Source organism: Gymnogyps californianus, chromosome 2 (assembly GCF_018139145.2).
Source record: "Gymnogyps californianus isolate 813 chromosome 2, ASM1813914v2, whole genome shotgun sequence".
Classification (NCBI taxonomy): domain Eukaryota; kingdom Metazoa; phylum Chordata; class Aves; order Accipitriformes; family Cathartidae; genus Gymnogyps; species Gymnogyps californianus.
Window position 1 is genome coordinate 111527784 of NC_059472.1, and position 17989 is coordinate 111545772.

Below are 17989 nucleotides of genomic sequence, written 5' to 3' on the forward strand. Positions count from 1 at the left end.
TTAGAAGAATATCTGTTTAATCAGTTTAGGTCAGGACTAGCTGCTTGCAACTAAGAGGCAGTCTGAATTGCATTGTGCTGTTCTAGCATTGCTGATAAGTGTGACAGGGGGACATACCTAGAAAGAAATAGTCTCAATGGAATAATTGATGACTTAATGAACACAAAGCAAATATGTGTGGAAAGGTGAAGTGGTCATGGCCAGTCAGATAAGGGTGTGGTCTGGCAATTGTCTACAATTAGCTTACAATTTATCCTAACACATACAGATGCTAGTAATTCATGATATCTTATTAGTAACTCTGGTTGCTAATTATCATTACTAACCTGTAAGTTAAGTCCTCATAGTGTTAGCAAAACAAAGAGTTTCAAAAAAAGGCTCCCAAATAGCTGTAAATGTTTACTCTCCCTTCCCTCCTCCCCACCCCAACTATTCTCTTTCTACTTCACTTTTCATTCTTTTATTTACCCAGTCTATTCTCATAGTTTTGAGGACTGCCGTCTGCAGAGCAAGAACTATGTTTCTGATGACTCAATAGTCAGCCCACAGCTGTGGGCTCAGGAATGCAGGTACCAAGTCCTTGTATGTCATCAGCACTGCTGACCTGGTGCTAGCAGTTAGTTAGTAGCAAAGGTGGAATAAAATGCACTAGCTTAATTCTAGCATGATCAGAGCACACCAAAATTTGGTGAAGTTAATTGGGGCATTTTAATAGTTCATTGCCCCAAGCTGCCTATTTTTCTCCTCCTATCATCATAGAGTCATAGAATGGTTTGGGTTGGAAGGGACCTTAAAGATCATCTAGTTCCAACCCCCCCTGCCGTGGGCAGGGACACCTTCCACTAGACCAGGTTGCTCAAAGCCCCATCCAACCTGGCCTTGAACGCTTCCACGGATGGGGCATCCACAACCTCTCTGGGCAACCTGTTCCAGTGCCTCACCACCCTCATAGTAAAGAATTTCTTCCTTACATCTAATCTAAATCTACCCTCTTTCAGTTTAAAGCCATTACCCCTTGTCCTATCACCACATGCCCTTGTAAAAAGTCCCTCTCCGGCTTTCTTGTAGGCCCCCTTTAGGTACTGGAAGGCTGCTATAAGGTCTCCCTGGAGCCTTCTCTTCTCCAGGCTGAACAACCCCAACTCTCTCAGCCTGTCTTCGTAGGGGAGATGCTCCAGCCCTCTGATCATCTTCGTGGCCCTCCTCTGGACTCGCTCCAACAGGTCCATGTCCTTCTTCTGTTGGGGGCCACAGAGCTGAACGCAGTACTCCAGGGGGCGTCTCATGAGGGCGGAGTCAAGGGGGAGAATCGCCTCCCTTGACCTGCTGGTCACGCTTCTTTTGATGCAGCCCAGGATACGGTTGGCTTTCTGGGCTGCAAACACACATTGCCAGGTCATGCTGAGCTTCTCGTCAACCAACACCCCCAAGTCCTTCTCCTCAGGGCTGCTCTCAATCCATTCTCCGCCCAGCCTGTATTTGTGCTTGGGATTGCCCCGACCCATGTGCAGGACCTTGCATTTGGCCTTGTTGAACTTCATGAGGTTCGCACGGGCCCAAGACTCAAGCCTGTCAAGGTCCCTCTGGATGGCGTCCCTTCCCTCCAGCGTGTCGACCGCACCACACAGCTTGGTGTCGTCAGCAAACTTGCTGAGGGTGCACTCAATCCCACTATCCATGTCGCCAACAAAGATGTTAAACAGTGCCGGTCCCAATGCCGACCCCTGAGGAACGCCACTCATCACTGGTCTCCACTTGGACATCAAGCCATTGACCACAACTCTTTGAGTGTGACCATCCAGCCAATTCCTTATCCCCCGAGTAGTCCATCCGTCAAATCCAAGTCTCTCCAATTTAGAGACAAGGATATTGTGCAGGACAGTGTCAAATGCTTTGCACAAGTCCAGGTAGATGACATCTGTTGCTCTTCCCTTATCCACCAACGCCGTAACCCCGTCATAGAAGGCCACCAAATTTGTCAGGCATGATATGCCCTTAGTGAAGCCACGTTGGCTGTCACCAGTCACCTCCTTATTTTCCATGTACCTTAGCATAGTTTCCAGGAGGATCTGCTCTATGATCTTGCCGGGCACAGAGGTGAGACTGACTGGCCTGTAGCTCCCCGGGTCTTCCGTTTTTCCCTTTTTAAAAATGGGGGTTCTATTTCCCCTTTTCCAGTCAGTGGGAACTTCCCCGGGCTGCCACAACTTCTCAAATATGATGGATAGTGGCTTAGCAATTTCATCCGCCAGTTCCCTCAGGACCCACGGATGCATCTCATCAGGTCCTGTGGACTTGTGCGCCTTCAGATTCCTTAGATGGTCACGAACCTGATCTTCTACAGTGGGTAGTTCTTCATTCTCCCAGTCCCTGCCTTTGCCTTCTGTGGTGTGGGCAGTATGGCTGGAGCACTCGCCAGTGAAAACTGAGGCAAAAAAGTCATTGAGTACCTCAGCCTTCTCCATGTCCCAGGTAACCAGGTCTCCCATTTCATTCTGGAGAGGGCCCACATTTTCCCTAGTCTTCCTTTTATCACCAACATACCTATAGAAGCTTTTCTTGTTGCCCTTGATGTTCCTGGCCAGATTTAATTTTATCAGGGCTTTAGCTTTCCTAACCTGATCCCTGGCTGCTCGGACAATTTCTCTTTATTCCTCCCAGGTTACCTGCCCTTGCTTCCACCCTCTGTAGGCTTCCTTTTTGTGTTTGAGTTTGTCCAGGAGCTCCTTGTTCATCCATGCAGGCCTTCTGGCATTTTTGCCTGACGTCCTCTTTGTTGGGATGCATCGCTCCTGAGCTTGGAGGAGGTGATGCCTGAATATAAACTAGCTTTCTTGGGCCCCTCTTCCCTCCAGGGATTTATCCCATGGTACTCTACCAAGCAGATCCCTGAAGAGGCCAAAGTCTGCTCTCCTGAAGTCCAGGGTAGCGAGCTTGCTGTGCGCCCTCCTCGCTGCCCTAAGGATCTTGAACTCCACCATTTCATGGTCACTGCAGCCAAGGCTGCCCTTGAGCTTCACATTCCCCACCAGCCCCTCCTTGTTGGTGAGAACAAGGTCCAGCATAGCACCTCTCCTTGTTGGCTCCTCTATCACTTGGAGAAGGAAGTTGTCATCAGTGCGTTCCAGGAACCTCCTGGATTGCTTATGCCTTGCCGTGTTGTCCCTCCAACAGATATCAGGGTGGTTGAAGGCTCCCATGAGGACCAGGGCTTGTGAACATGAGGCTGCTCCTACCTGTCTATTGAGGGGCTCATCCACTCGGTCTTCCTGGTCCAGTGGCCTGTAGCAGACCCCCACTATAATGCCACCTGTCCCTGCCCTCCCTTTAATCCTGACCCATAAGCTCTCGGTCGGCTCCTCATTCATCCCCAGGCGGAGCTCCATGCACTCCAGCTGGTCATTGACATAGAGGGTGACACCCCCGCCTCATCTCCCCTGCCTGTCCTTCCTGAAGAGCCTGTATCCCTCCATTCCAACATTCCAGTCATAGAAGCCTTCCCACCACATCTCCATGATGCCATTAGGATCATAGCCCTGCAGGCATGCGCACATCTCTAACTCCTCGTTTATTCCCCATGCTACGTGTGTTTGCATAGAGGCATTTATGTTGGAGGCTTTTACAAGTCTATAATATGAACTTACACTTCAGTCATATCAGTGACAGGTCTGGCATCTTTATGTGTGGTTAGACAATGTTCAGAAGCTTATCTAGCAGTTTGCTACTACAAAAAGAGAGTAGTCGCATTCCCCCTGTCCTTTGTATTGGCTATGATGCTTCTCTGATAGCATGGTAAGCCAAATTCAATTTGCTAATTCAGTGGAAAACTAACTCAGGTAGCCCTTGACCCATTGTATTTTCTCCTGGATTAGTGAGCTGGGTGAGTTTACCTTGCAGTTAGATGAGCATCAGAGCTGGTAGAGAGTGAAGGACTGAACAGCCAGGAAAAAGCACTGGAGGCGGTAGAGGTTGGCGCAGGAGTGAGCCCCTTTTGGAACCTGCAAGCTCTCAGAGGCGCTCAACTGTATTGCCTCACCACACACTTAGACCCACAGTCATGGGCTATTTGAAACTAGACTGCTGAAACACTTTTTCTGGGGGGAGAGGTGATGCAACGCAAAAGAGAAAGGAAGCAAAGAGGTGGTATTCAGTCAGCTCTTGGGAAATCAAGATCTCAAGCTGCTGCAGCTGCTTCTGCTGTGGGTCTGCCCATTACCTCAGCAGCAGAGGGCTGTGCTAATGAGTTTGACTTCGTGTTTGCAATAGATTGGGAATATGCACTCCAGGGTTACTGTTCTGCCAGTGTGCAGTGCCTCATTAAGCCTTCTTGCTCAGTCCTGTCTCTGGGTCTAACAGTACATGTATTTCTGATGTAGACAGTCAGGAGAAGCCTGGGGTGCTTGGTCTAACTGTAGAACAAGCACCTCTGAGTGTTCAGGTGGCTCCAGTCTCTGAGATGATCCAGGTGAAACATTTGCAGACTGCTTCTCTCCAAGGGAGCCTTTCTCCCAAAGCAAAGCTAACATTGCTTAGTATCTGTCAGGGGGCAGCCAGAGCAGCAGCTCCTTAAGGGCCTGGAAGGGGGATGATCCCGCCAGCAGGACGTGCCGGCCAGGAACTGGTCCTGCCACCCCTGAGAGAGGTGAGCAGGGCAGGCTTAGGGAGGGAGGGAAGCTGGGCTCAGCCCAGGTTGTCAGGCAAGTTCGTGGTGATGAGGCTGATTTGAGGCCACATCAGGACATTAGCTGGCAGGGTGGGCCAGCTCCGTGGGGTGAAGTGCCCGGGCACGGCTGTGGGGAGCTGGAGGTCAGCACTCCTGTGGCACAGACTGATGGCCCTGGGATGGGCTGAAATGGGGTCCTGGGCCATGGGCAGGGGTGGGGGGAGCCCTGGGGGCAGAGCTGGGCAGGAACAGTAAGGTCTGTTAGTGCCCTTAGTGCCCTGACAGTACCAGTCTTCGCACAAGTTCACATCCCTGAGAAAATAAACCCTAAATCAAACTGGCAAAGCCTGAAAATGCAGCCAGAATTTTTGCCCCTCGAAGAGAAAAGGGCCAGTGACTCCCAGAGTCCACCTGCTATCTTGCCAGCCCTATAGATCTTCTCCAGGATGGTCCATCCTTGCTCCACCTCTGCCTTCTGAGATAGCTACTGGTTTTCAAAAGTCCCTCTTTTGCTACTCAGAAATTGCCTCTTCAGTTTTCCATGAATTTGCTAATACACACATACATGTTACCTGCCAAGACAAACACTGAATGCTAGAAACCAGAATAATTGTCAGCAGCGTGGAACTTTATTTTCAAATATGCAGACATCTATGTTGGTTGCAAGTATTAGAGTTGGCATGCTTTAAATGTCAACACCATTTTAACATCTATAGAAGTCTGTAGAATTAATGATGAGAGAGATTCTTACTGTAAATGTATTGGAAATGGCAGCGTTCAGTTACCTGTAAATGTTAAAACATTGTCTACTAAGAGCTGACAAAGACAATCAGTAGATGCATGCTTTAGTTTGTCAGACGTTCAGCCCCCGAAGACCTGTTCCAGCTCACTTTGTGTTCATCTGAACGTTGTGTTCATGATGCCAAGAGGAGCGGTCTGGCCCAAGACTATAGCGACTTCTGCCCTTGGGAAAGAGAGGGGGGAAACCGTAAATGCCTCGAGATGGTCTGAGGGGGCTGCAGTCACTGGTGCTCTGGGTGGTGGTCGCTGCGCAAGTGCTGCAGCGGTGTACCCTGTACTCGCCCGTGCGGAGAGGTGCCGAGGAAGCTACTGTAAAGGCTTTCGGAGAAAGATAGCAGGGCAGTCTGCCCTTCTGGGAAGCAGAGGGGGAGCAGAGTCCATAGGGCTCTTCTCCAGGGATGCCCTGCCAAAACGCAGACGCAAAGAGTTTTAACACTTTGGAGGCTGTGGATACATCTGTACAACCTTCCAAGCCATTGTTTGGATGGAAAATGTCAGTGTTTCCAGAGCTAAATAAAGTAATTTATGTATTTTCATGTAAATAGCTCCATTACTTTAGATTGTATTGGGTAGTGGAAAATAACCAACAGCCCGTATCATTCAACACCAGTGCAGATTGCAGTGAGTAATTTCCAGTAGTCACCGGCTATCTTGACAGGATAATTTATGTTTGAATTTCATCCATTTCACAACATAACTTGCTGTTCACCACTGAACTGGACTCTTCCACCACATCTGAGAGGAAACCAGACCCCTCCTGAATTTGAAGTCTGAGTATGCAGCTGGCTTCTTTTACACCCCAGAGAGATGCTTCCGCTAATTATCTTATTTGTGCTTTATGTAACATCCTTCAAAGTGGAGAGTGAAGATAGTACATCTGCCACTTGAAACTTAGTGTAAGTGGTTATTTGAGTTTTAGACTTGGACAATAAAGATGGCACTGCAGCTCAAACCCCCAAATGTCTTCAGAAAGCAAACACAGAAAGGTCACTAATCAAAATTCACTAATGAGTTTCAACACACATGCAGAGAAATTTTTTTTTTCCACTTTTCATTCAAGTCTCGTTTATTGTTTACTACCATTGACACCGCTTATAGTCTAATCTCACGGAATCCAAATTCTCTCCTGCTCACTCCCTTCCTTGGAGCTGCTCATAAGAAGTTTTATTATTTTAAAACTGTTCCAAATCTAGGCAGGTATATGAATATCCTATCCCCCCTCCTCTTGCAACATTTCCCACACCCCCAACAACAAACCTCTGTGAATTTTCTTCCAGGAGGATGTGTAAGAAAACACTTTGAAAAAAGTTGTTAGACTTTTATATGGTTATTTTATGTGTGCATTTCACTTTGCTGCAGGCAATGGCAAAAGAAAAAAAAATCAATCTGTATTTGTGTGGAATGAAAAGATGAAAAGAAAAAAAAAAACCTTCCAAAATAATTAGCTGTGTGGTGTAAGGAATGAAATCATCAAAAATACTTGACCTGTTCCCCTGCTGCTGCTGCTGAGCCCTTAAAATACACAAACACATTAAGAAAAATTGTTAGGAAGGTTTATTTCAGGGAACAGGCTGCTCTTGTTCTGGAGACTAGTGAATGCTAGCCTTTTTCTGAAGCCTGGAACCAGCCCAGTTCTAATTTAGGGGCGAGTGCTTTAAAATGCAGCTGAAGCCAAAAATAACATAGCAAGGCATTTGTTTAGAAAAAGATTAAGTGGGTCAACCATTCGTTCAGCAACGGATTTAAATGTGACTACAATGGCCACAACTGAAAAGTTTTATGTATCTATATCCACATCTACGGCATGTTTGTGTGTGTATATATATAAATAAAAATACACAAACACATATATTCACATAAACATGTATATGGTTATTTGCATTTGTGTGAATATATATTCACATATACACACATGGTAAATGTGGTTAATCTTGCATCCCTTCCAAAAGGCTGAACGCTCCTGTTAAGTCTCTAGAAGATGCAGAAAGGAAACGCAGATGCAATTGGTATGGTTGAAAGATACTTGAAAGTTTATTTAAAATGGGAGGACTTGTGAATGGCTTAAACATACAGCCTTACCATGACAGTGCATTAACAGTGGCCAACTCCAGCAGGAAAGATTAATATTACTTATAAAAATCCTGGTGTAGAATGTTTGTTGTACTGCCAACAACACTGTATAGGAGGTGATTTTTTTGGTCCCTGGCAATGATTTTTGCACGACGTACTGAGTAATCATTGTCTACAATGCACTTTTTTCCACCATAAAACCTGTAGAAGGAATAATACAGCCCTCATTTTTCCTCTAGCTTCTAAGGAGAACTCTAAAATATATACCTCATGCCAGTAGTCCATAAACTGCAGTTGTGCTCAGGCACTATGCAACCTGAGGCTCCCCAGATCAATAAAATTATCGAACCCACAAATATTTCTACAGCTAGACTTTAGTGGAAAATTTAGAGAAGCATATATATCTGTACGTAGGAAAAATAGACAAAGAGGCTGTTGCTGGTAGGAGGAGCAAAGTCTGCTGGATTTAGACTGCAAGACAGTGAACATCAGAAATGTGATGTTCATAGTTTGATGCCAGAGCAGTATAAATTCAAGAGATGTAACACATTCAGGAAATGGATTTAAGGAGGATGGATGACTGGCTCTGGCAATTGCTAATAAGACGCAGAATGTTTCCTGCCAAGGTCACTGGTTTTACTCCATTTCATTATCAATTATTAAATATCTCTTCCTCTTATTTATTAGTTTACAAGTTGTTTTCACATGAGGGACACCATTTGGTGTCCTATGTGAGGTGAATTGTTGATGACAGATCAGCCTCAAAGCAGAGCGGTATCTGTAACAGGAAAACTGTTGTTACATTGGCAGTAGCTTGCACTCTGTCAGGAGTCTCAAGTGGAAGGACAAGGTCTATGTAGGGGCATAGAGCTTGATTATTTTTTTTTCTCTCTTGCTGTATGTGCTATACTGCATCAATGAGAAAGATAGGTCTTGATTTTTCTACCAGTCTGATACTTCACATGTGCAATAAACTTCCTCCTAGCATGGTAGCAGGGAGTGTACTAGGTGGTCAACAACTGGCTTTCTACTCAGACATGCTCATGTCTAGGGCCACCTTACCTTATGAAATAAAAATAATGAATTTTAATTTTTCTTCTTCACCAGAATGGTAGCTTAAATTAGAATTTATGAGATTGAGAGGCAAGGAAGGGATTTGCTCATGTCATAATGGTAAAAAATTAATAATGAAAAAGGGCAAACTGCTTCAATATTGACACTAAAAACAAGAGCACATTTCAGTTATTTTTTTCTCACAGAGTTCCTTGTTTAAACGAAACAGTCTCTGAGGTTCATTAACAAAAATACAGGTATTTCTGGCAAGTCAGTCCTCAAACAAATAATTCTCCTTCTTCAGAACAGATATGGCATATTCTTCGTGTTGCCAAAGGAAAAAAAAAAGATTAAATATTACTGAGAGGATGTAAGAGAGCAGAAAATTCAAAGCACTATCATAGGTGGTGTGAATCTCCCTAAAGGACATGCTGAAACTCTGAGGCAGTGAATAGCTATCTGCTTTTTTGGGGGTTGGATGGGGTGAGGTTTTGGATCCAGCTGTGCTCATGGATGACACTTCTGTGCTCAGCCTTTTCCTCATTCCTTTCTTTTTGCACCTTTGCCATTGGAGTGGCTTGTGTGATTGCTCTTCAACTTATTTCAGTCATAAAGAAGTGGGTTAGCTTAAAAAATTGGAATACTAAGTGTTTATTGAGGTTGTCCCAACTGAAATGCATTAGTGAATGAGAAGAAGAGAGTATCTGCTGGAAGACCTGAAGAGTCAGTCATCTTTGGCAGTTGGGGATAGGGATGAGAAACGGGCGTAGCAGCCAGTTCTACTGTTGCAGATGTTTGCAGAGCACATTTGGCTATGCCAAGAGAAAATTATGGATCATCATCTTCTGAAACTTGTTGCCTAGTTGATCTGGATATTAGGGTGTTGGGGAAGACTGTAAATTGCATCTGCCAGCTATATTCATAGTCTTTGACTCCACTCAGGTTGTGCTGTAAACATCAAAGGCAAAGGAAAGCAATGGCTAAAACACTGAAAAGCCTGAAGGAAAATCACTAGGACTGACCAAGCAACGGGGAAAAAAATGCATGTTGATTATCTGGACTACACTTTAAAATTACCTTACTAGCTCACAAAAGAAAAGGTCTCCAGGACTGTATTTTAGCCCAATTAGCTGTATTCCTTAGCTAAACCTGCTATTTCATCAGATTTTCCATTTTGGAGAGTGGAAGGTCAGCTCCACAGTGCTTTCCAGCTCCTCAGTGTCTGTGGTTGTGCAATGAGTTTGCTTCCTTATTCATATCTCCCATACTGGCGTGCTGAAAGATCCTTATGCTTCAAGAGCTAGGCACCACGCGCTCCGGGTGCCTGCATTGTAGGGGTGCCTATTCCAGCCACAGGGTTTATTATCAGACAGCTCGTGAAGACACACCCCCAGTGCAGCGAGCTGCCTGTAAGGTTGGTGTGGGCTTCATTTAGCCCTGCAGTATGTTTCACTTGCACAGCGCTCCGCGGTAGGACGTGTGTTTTCCTCTTTGGATGGGTGGGTTCGGGAGAGAGCAATAAGCCTCGCTGCCAAGCATGATCAACCTTTATTCTGATAAACTGAACTGGATATAGACTTTGCTGGCCGCCTCTAACCCATTTTACTGTACAGGTGCTGAAGGCAGTGAGCTTCAGAGCTTCTTTGAAAGCAGATGAGCATTAGAAGAAGAGGAAAGCATTGAAAAGAAATGTCCAAATCCTGTCCAGTTCTGGAACCAAAACTCAAGCAGCTAAGCAACAAAGCTACTTAATGTAAACCTATAATCTCGTACACTTGAACATCTTCCCCCAGTTTAAACAGGCTGCTTCCAGTGTGCAAAATCTTGCTGACAGTAGCAAGCAAAAATGGCCTCAAACCTGCTGCAAATTTTTTTTAATTAATGAATGAAGTGTCGTGTTTATTTCTCTCCCATGTTCACAAGTAGCCTATTTTTCTGATCTAAACCCTGAGCCAGAATAATAGACTTTCTAATACAATACTTCATAAACAGTTTCTACTGGGAAGCTATTTTCCTCTCCCCCTTCCTTTTAATCACCTTCCCAGTGCAATAGGAATGGAATGTTTTTTTCAGCTAGAAATTTTTTTCATCCTAAATTACAATATAACTGCTGTATTGGAAATGGAAGTGACAGACTGCTTTCTTTTAGAGACAGTACCTCTCCAGAGTAAGGAACAGTTTTAAAGGAAGCCAAGGCCTACCTACATGTTGTGCTGGGAAAAGAGTTGTGCCCATTTATTGTAATTTAAATGCACCCCTGCAAGATTTACTTCTCTGAAGAAGTTAGCAGTGGGCTTTGTGAAAGGAAGGATGTGAGAACAGACAGCCCACTGGTCCTTGCTGGTATGCCTGTTCTGAGGCATAGGAGGCTGGGCTTGTAAATCACATTAAAAATACGAAGAACTGTGAGCACCAGGACTAATGAAATCTGGTTTCCTAGGATGTGCATGTCCTGGTGGCTTGTGAGCTCAGTGTGATATTTTTTTCCTACAGCTGGGGATTTTAGGAGGACTTTCTCCTTGTTCCATGTTGATTCTCTGGTGTTGAGTAAGGGTTGAGCTTACTGCAACCTATTTCTCACCTGGGACTCTAATCTGCCTTTCTTCTCTAGGCTGTTTTCATTCAACCTGTAGTTATCTGTGAGGTTTCTTCCCTTCTGTCACGTTAGTTTGAAACTGGCCAATGTTTTAAAGCATTGAGGTTAAAATTGTATGAAATCTAAGTAGATAAAGAAAGCAAGCATGCAATGGGTTCTTTCTTTACGATACCAAGGTAACATGGCTACGTAAACATTTAATTATACTCAAAACTGATTGCTTACCTGAGACATTATTGGACTAGGCTGGAGATGCTGGCTTTGCATATAGGCATATTCACTTTTACATATTACAGAATTACATATAATTAAAATAGAAAAAATCAAGCTGTGCACAATCAAAAAATAAGTAACTATGCCATGTGATTCTTTGAAAATGGACATTACTTTCCTGCTCTCTAAAAACCATGAATGATTACATATCAAAGAGAATTTAAATTAGTTTTAGGAAAATTATTTCTATTGCTCCAGTAAAATGGTCTTAGGCTCAACATTTATCTTTTAAAAAATGTTTAACTTGTTTAGAACAGTCAGGTTTCAATTTTAGCATGAAATTCAAGCCATTTCCAGACATAAATGTAACTTGTCATATTCTCATCTTCAGTTGATGTCTGGGGCCACAGGACCTGCTTTTGATATCACATCTTTAACTACAGCAGAAGAAAGTACGTTATAAATAATACAGACTCCTCACAGGCTTGGTGTACAGTGAGTGTATGCCTAGCTGATACCAAGCGATTGATAGGCTTTTATTACCGTGTACGGCTGTTCTAACACATCTTAAGAAAAGACATATTCTGTCAGTTTTGCCTTTTTTCTTTTCTTTTTTTTTTTTTTTCACAAATGACTGTGAGTTTTGTCTTTTCCTTTCTCAGATGTGGTCTTTATTACGTATTACCTGTTGAGTAATTTCTCTGAAGAGATCATGGCCTGTAAAGTGCATATGTCAGTGTGGATTTTTGATCCCTGCTCTTTGTGTTCCTCACTCTGGATGTATAGACTACCTGGTGAGTTTTGATCCCCAGAGCAGCTGATAAGTTGTAGAGTCAGGTTGCTGATGCACGTGCTTGGGATTAGGTATACCGCAGGCACAAAATGGTGCTGCTTTAAGTTTGCCTTATTAGTGGTCGGTATGTGAATTTGTCAGGGCACCTTCAGAAGGAAGGATCTTAAATGCAGTGGAACAATAGAGAGTATTTTAAAAATATTTAACAGCTCATGCTCTTGCATTTATCTTGTTTCCCCCAATGCTCCCCCCCCAGATTATCTTCAGCAGCAAGTGTTTCTGGCAGCCGTCTGCTGAGCCAGAAACAATAGCTGTATTGACTTTAGAAGGAATATGCGCATACCTTTCTTGTTGAGATACAGTCCCCTCTGAGTTGTTTGTGTTTCAAAAATAATAAAGGACATATCAAGATTTACTGATGGATGAGCTAGAAAAAGTGATAAATATGAGTATCGATTCACAAATGCCTAGGGTAGGTCCAATGCTGTGAAGACTTACACATGTCACTAAATGTATCTATGAAGGTAGCATCAAGACATCAATAACACGAGTTGGGCAAATAAAGTTATCTACATTATGCACTTGCAAGATCGGTCCCTTTAGTTTCCACAACTAGTAACTGAAAATAGCTGTTGCTATTCAAGAAATAACTGCTTCTCTTCAGGTAGCTTAACCTGGATGAATTGAGGGGTAATTTTGGGGATAATTTCATGCTTCTCTGTTTAAGAACACCTAATTGAACTGAAAATGTCAAAAGAACAGAGGCAAGATGGTAAAAAACACCAGAGTGCCTTCTTTGCAAAAAGAAATTAAAGGATCTTCATAGCTTTGTCTTCTTTTAATTTCAGTTGATAGTTAAAAGACAAGTTTATACGTTTTAGAGAAAAGGTATCAACAGTTCATGAGAACAGGAGATGTTTAAAATTAATAGCATTAAAAACTATCAGGAATGACTGAATTTCAGTACAAGTTCTTCAATGAGTTTAAAAAAAAGTGTGGGCGTGCAGAGGTTACACACTGCAGCCAAGGAGTCCATGGCTGCTGGGGCAATCCCGGCTCCCCTGGGATCAATCGCAAATTGCCACACAATTCAGATGTGTGCAGCGTCACCATCTTACTCACTGTCCTCTAAGACCTTCAGCATCCTGGGACCATTTGAGGGACTATTCTGGGACCATCACTGAGAGAGAACATACAAGGTGGGAGATCTTCCTGTTGATGGTACTGATGGATAGACCGGATGGGGCATGGATTTTTGTTAACTGAAAGGCAGGAGCTCATTAGCTGAACACCAGCAGTATGTGGTGTCCAAAAAGAAGGAAGCGAGTCCAGGCCTGACACGCTTGTTGATGCTGTGCTGGTGGGGCCCGTGCCACAGTTTTAAGCTGCTGCTCCACAAAACCAGAATCTCGTGTTCTTTTAGGACTGGCCCACTCCTGTAGCCCCTAGCACAGTTTTAGTGCTGCCAAAGCCATTTTTTGCTGCCCCTTGAGCTCATGTCTGTCTTTGTGGCCTGAACCAAGACCTACCCAGACCGAGTGTGCATGTGATCACACATACAGTTCTTGGGCTGAGAAGTGTTTTGATATGAGGCCAGTGATCACGCAATGATACCAGAAGTTCGGTGTCCTTATGAACACAATAAAATGAAAGACTCATTATTACATGAGCCGCTATATGCCCTCCCTGCAGCTGCTTTGGTGGATTAGACAAGGCTGCTGCTGGCATTTCAGAAGAAATCAGGGCAACTGGGGTCTGGATTAAAAAACACGGTCACTGCTGGGGAGCTAACCTGGTGACTCTCTGCTCAGTCCTGACCACTGTTGTCCATAATGTGGCAAAATGCAACAGTAAAGGACTGTGAGTGAGGAAAAAAACAAAACTCCAGGTCTGTAGAGCAGAGGGAGAGAGAAGGGAAAAAACTTTCCAACTCTTTAATTCTCAATTATTTTCAAGAACATCGTGATCTCATATGGGAGTGATTCATATTAAATCTGAATTCTCAGATTAAAAAACAAAACCCAAGAGAACCTGCCCTCTTGGTAAGTGTGTTTTGCTTCCTGAGTGCTTGTTTAATTGAAGTTTAAGTCAGTAGAAGAGAATCTTTGCTTACAAAAGCCTTGCTAATACTCCAAGTTTTTTCTCCCAGATATAGATTTAGACTGTGACCGGTCGTAAAGCAGCTGCACAGGGGAACAGGCCGTATAAAAACATGTCTTCTACAACTTCTGTGTAGTTCTCTGATCTTAATGCCAGCTTTCCTCCCATCACACCTGTCTTAAGGGAAGGGCAGGGCACAGACAGAGTTTATCATCTATCAAGAATATTGCAAATATCTTCTTTTTTGCAAGAAGTACAAAAGAGAGGCCATGGAAAGAATTGTGCTTCTAAAGCACTTTGTCCTTAATGTTGCACTTAGGGAGCTTTGAAGCACTGTCATAGCCAAGCTCTAGAAATTTGATTTTTAAGCAGTCAGTAAGGGGCGCGAAGTCTTATAGTCAGCTTTCAGTAGCTTGAAGGTAGGATCTATTTTGAGCTTCCAGTGATCAATGGGAACATAATTGATTCAATTTGCAAAGTCACTATTTCTTGTGACAAAATAGATCCAGGTTATTTAAATAATGGCTAGGAAGGGTCATGTGCCTGTGAGGCAGCTAAAATACCTATAGCATGATCCAAAGAGAAAGTTTTGCATTTTTAAATAGGGTAGGGAGGAAAAGCCTCTCACCAATGTTTGTTTGTTTCTTTATCACTATTGAATGAAAAGATACGTGTTCAGATTTTAGTAGCTGATACAAAAGCACAAAGGGTCATGCTCCACACCCTTGTATTATACAAGTAGATGAATTATGTGGGTTTGAAGTACGGCTGTTAGACCATGGTGTGGAGACATGATGCCTAGAGGAGCTGGTGTAATTCTGATATCCCCACAGGTCTGTAGTATGCTAGGCTATCCTCATCCATACCATAAGAGGTATGCTGTGGAGCAGGTATTTACCAGTGGGTGGATGTAAAGACGACTCAGTCCCAAGGCATCCCTCTTGGGGATTAATGGTGTTGTCACTCCCTGTGTGTAGGTTGTGTGTGGAAACCTGTAGTCGCTACTTTTGAAATGAAGCAGGCACATGGCGGTTTAGCCCATGATACAAAGAAATGGCAGTGTAGGTAGTACTAAGATACGACTTCAAATCATCATGGTACCCCAGTGTCTTCTTTCTCTTTGTTCTCAGCTTCTGTTTACCTTTGGATTCAGCTGCTTTTGTTTCAGACCAAAGGAGGATTTGGGCACTTAAAAGGTTATCTACTTTTCCCACATATACTAGCTGGTCTAACAAAAGGCTATACCTCTATCATTGCCCTGCTTACGATGCCTGGATCATCATGTCTACATGAAAGTTACCTTTTTTCTCTATCTTTCTTATGTATCCCACAAAATGCAGTAAAAAATGCATGGAAAAGGGAAATTCCAATCTGGAAAAATTCAGGGTAAATAAATAACCCAGGTACTCCCTGTATTTTCTATGCAAATAAGTATTTTGTTTTCGTTTTTGATTATTTAACACATGATATTGGAAATGTAAAACAATATTTAACAAAAACAAAGGAAAAAGGCTTTGCAAAAGTTTTGTTCCCAAGTCTCAAACACAATGTTCTAATATTGTCAGAGCTTTTTTTCTAGGTTGTTTTTTCCAAAACAACTTTATAATACAACTAATTCATTTCTCAAAACGTGTTGATTTTTCAGAATCATGTATTTAGACAGAACTTAGTATGACTCAGTGCAGGTGGCCTGAGAAACAGGCATTTCTGCTACCTAATACCATAATCACAGAGAGAAATGAGGAATGAACCTCCTGAGCTCTGCAAAAATGCTAGACAAATCATTTGAAAGGCTGACCCAGTCTCGCTACCACACTCCCCTTCCATCACTTACCAGAGCTTTGTTATGGGAGCTGTGGAAGCACCAGGAGATTCACCGTTTCTGGCCTTCATATCCATCTGTGCTTTGCTCTGCTTCGCCTGGGGGATAATACACACTCACCTGCGTGATTCCACGATATTCCTGAGGCAGATCCTCTACTCTGCATATCTGTAGAGAAAATAAGACATCACCAATGTACATGCCCACTCTGGCTACAGAAACAGCGTTTAATTTTGCAGATAAAGTGATGCTCCACAGTCCAAACGGATTTTCTTTCTTCCTTTCTTTCAAGCATTTAACTATTTTTGTATTGAACCGATGTGAAATTACATGAGCTCTGATCATGTGAATAATGCATGAGATTTAAGACAAACACATGAAAGGAGCTTATTTTTCATGTCAAACAATTCTTTATTTTTTATGGTACAAATTAAAAGTGACAGATCTGAAGCTGTTAAGAAATACACAAAGTGCAGCTTTACTGACCATACAGATATTGCTCTAGATTAAGTACAGTTTTTGTCAGTTTTTTTTATTTTTTTTTTTTCATGTTAAGCAACCTGTGCAGATAAATCAGCTTTGGTTTCAAAGTCAGAGTAGTAAGGAGCTTTTAAATATCCAGTTTGGTTTCTTGGTCACAAGTCCACCACATCAACTCCTTTTGTAATTATTCATATTTTTTAACAACACAATACAGTCCATTTTGTACTGCCATCTTTCCCGCTGCATGCTCCATGCATGGAAAAACAGATCTCTTTGCAGTGCTTCATAAGTGACCCTGGTGACCATTCTGTAGATTATAGCACATAAGACAAAAATAATAATAGTAGTAATAATAATTAATAATAATAATAATATCACTTTTTAACAATAAATAAACAAATGTGCCCCACATAATCTCAAGTTGGAAACAAGCAAACCACATGACAAAAAGCTCATTACAAAATGTTTTCCAAACAGATTTTACAGTCAAACATTGACATGGAAATCAATTTCCTCTCTTATCTTCTTATTTGAATGTTGGTCAATAACTGGGTACAAGTAGAGTGCTGAGGTAAAACACTGATGAACAGTTTTATTTTTGTATTTCTTTTTTTTTTTTAAATAGTAACAGTTTAGTATTGCGAGATTGTCAGCAACATTTAGCCATATCTATACAATGTGCATATACCTACATACATTGAGCTTTGGTCCAGCATTGAGAAGACGAGCAAAGGCATTTTACATATTTCTTTTTGGTTATAGCTTGAGTTCTTTGATACGCCTCTACTTGTTCCTTCCTAGCTCCTTTTTGCTTTCTTGTTCTCTCTTTTTTCTTTTTTTTTTCTTTTTTTTTTTTTCTTTGCGGTAATAATGTAAAGAAACTGGAACCATTTGAATGCATTTGATTTCTTCAACTGTCCAAAATAGCTTTTTAGTGAAAAACATAAAAAGACAAAATCAGAACAGTAAGTGAACCCTTGGTTCATTATTCAAATAATAATTTTATACATATATTTTTTTTAAAAATTCAATGATCAATGAATCGGAAAACCATTAAACCTTCACATATGACTGAAGAGACTTTTGTTTCATTTGCTGGTAGCAATCTATCTTTTAGTCACATGCAAAATTAAAAGGTATTCAAATGTAATCAATACATGAAAATTGTTTACAAATGGAAACCAGAAATGTTGCCAGTAACAAAATAAAACAAAATATTTATGGCCCCCCAAAGATGTATGACTCACACGTAATTTATCTTCCTAAGAATCTGTTCAGGCACGATTTATGCCTCATAGCAAAAATTTGTTTATAAAAAAATTAATATAAGAAGCATTACAACACTTTATAAATAATTTACAAAACATAATACAAAATTAGAAAACTGTAAAAAAA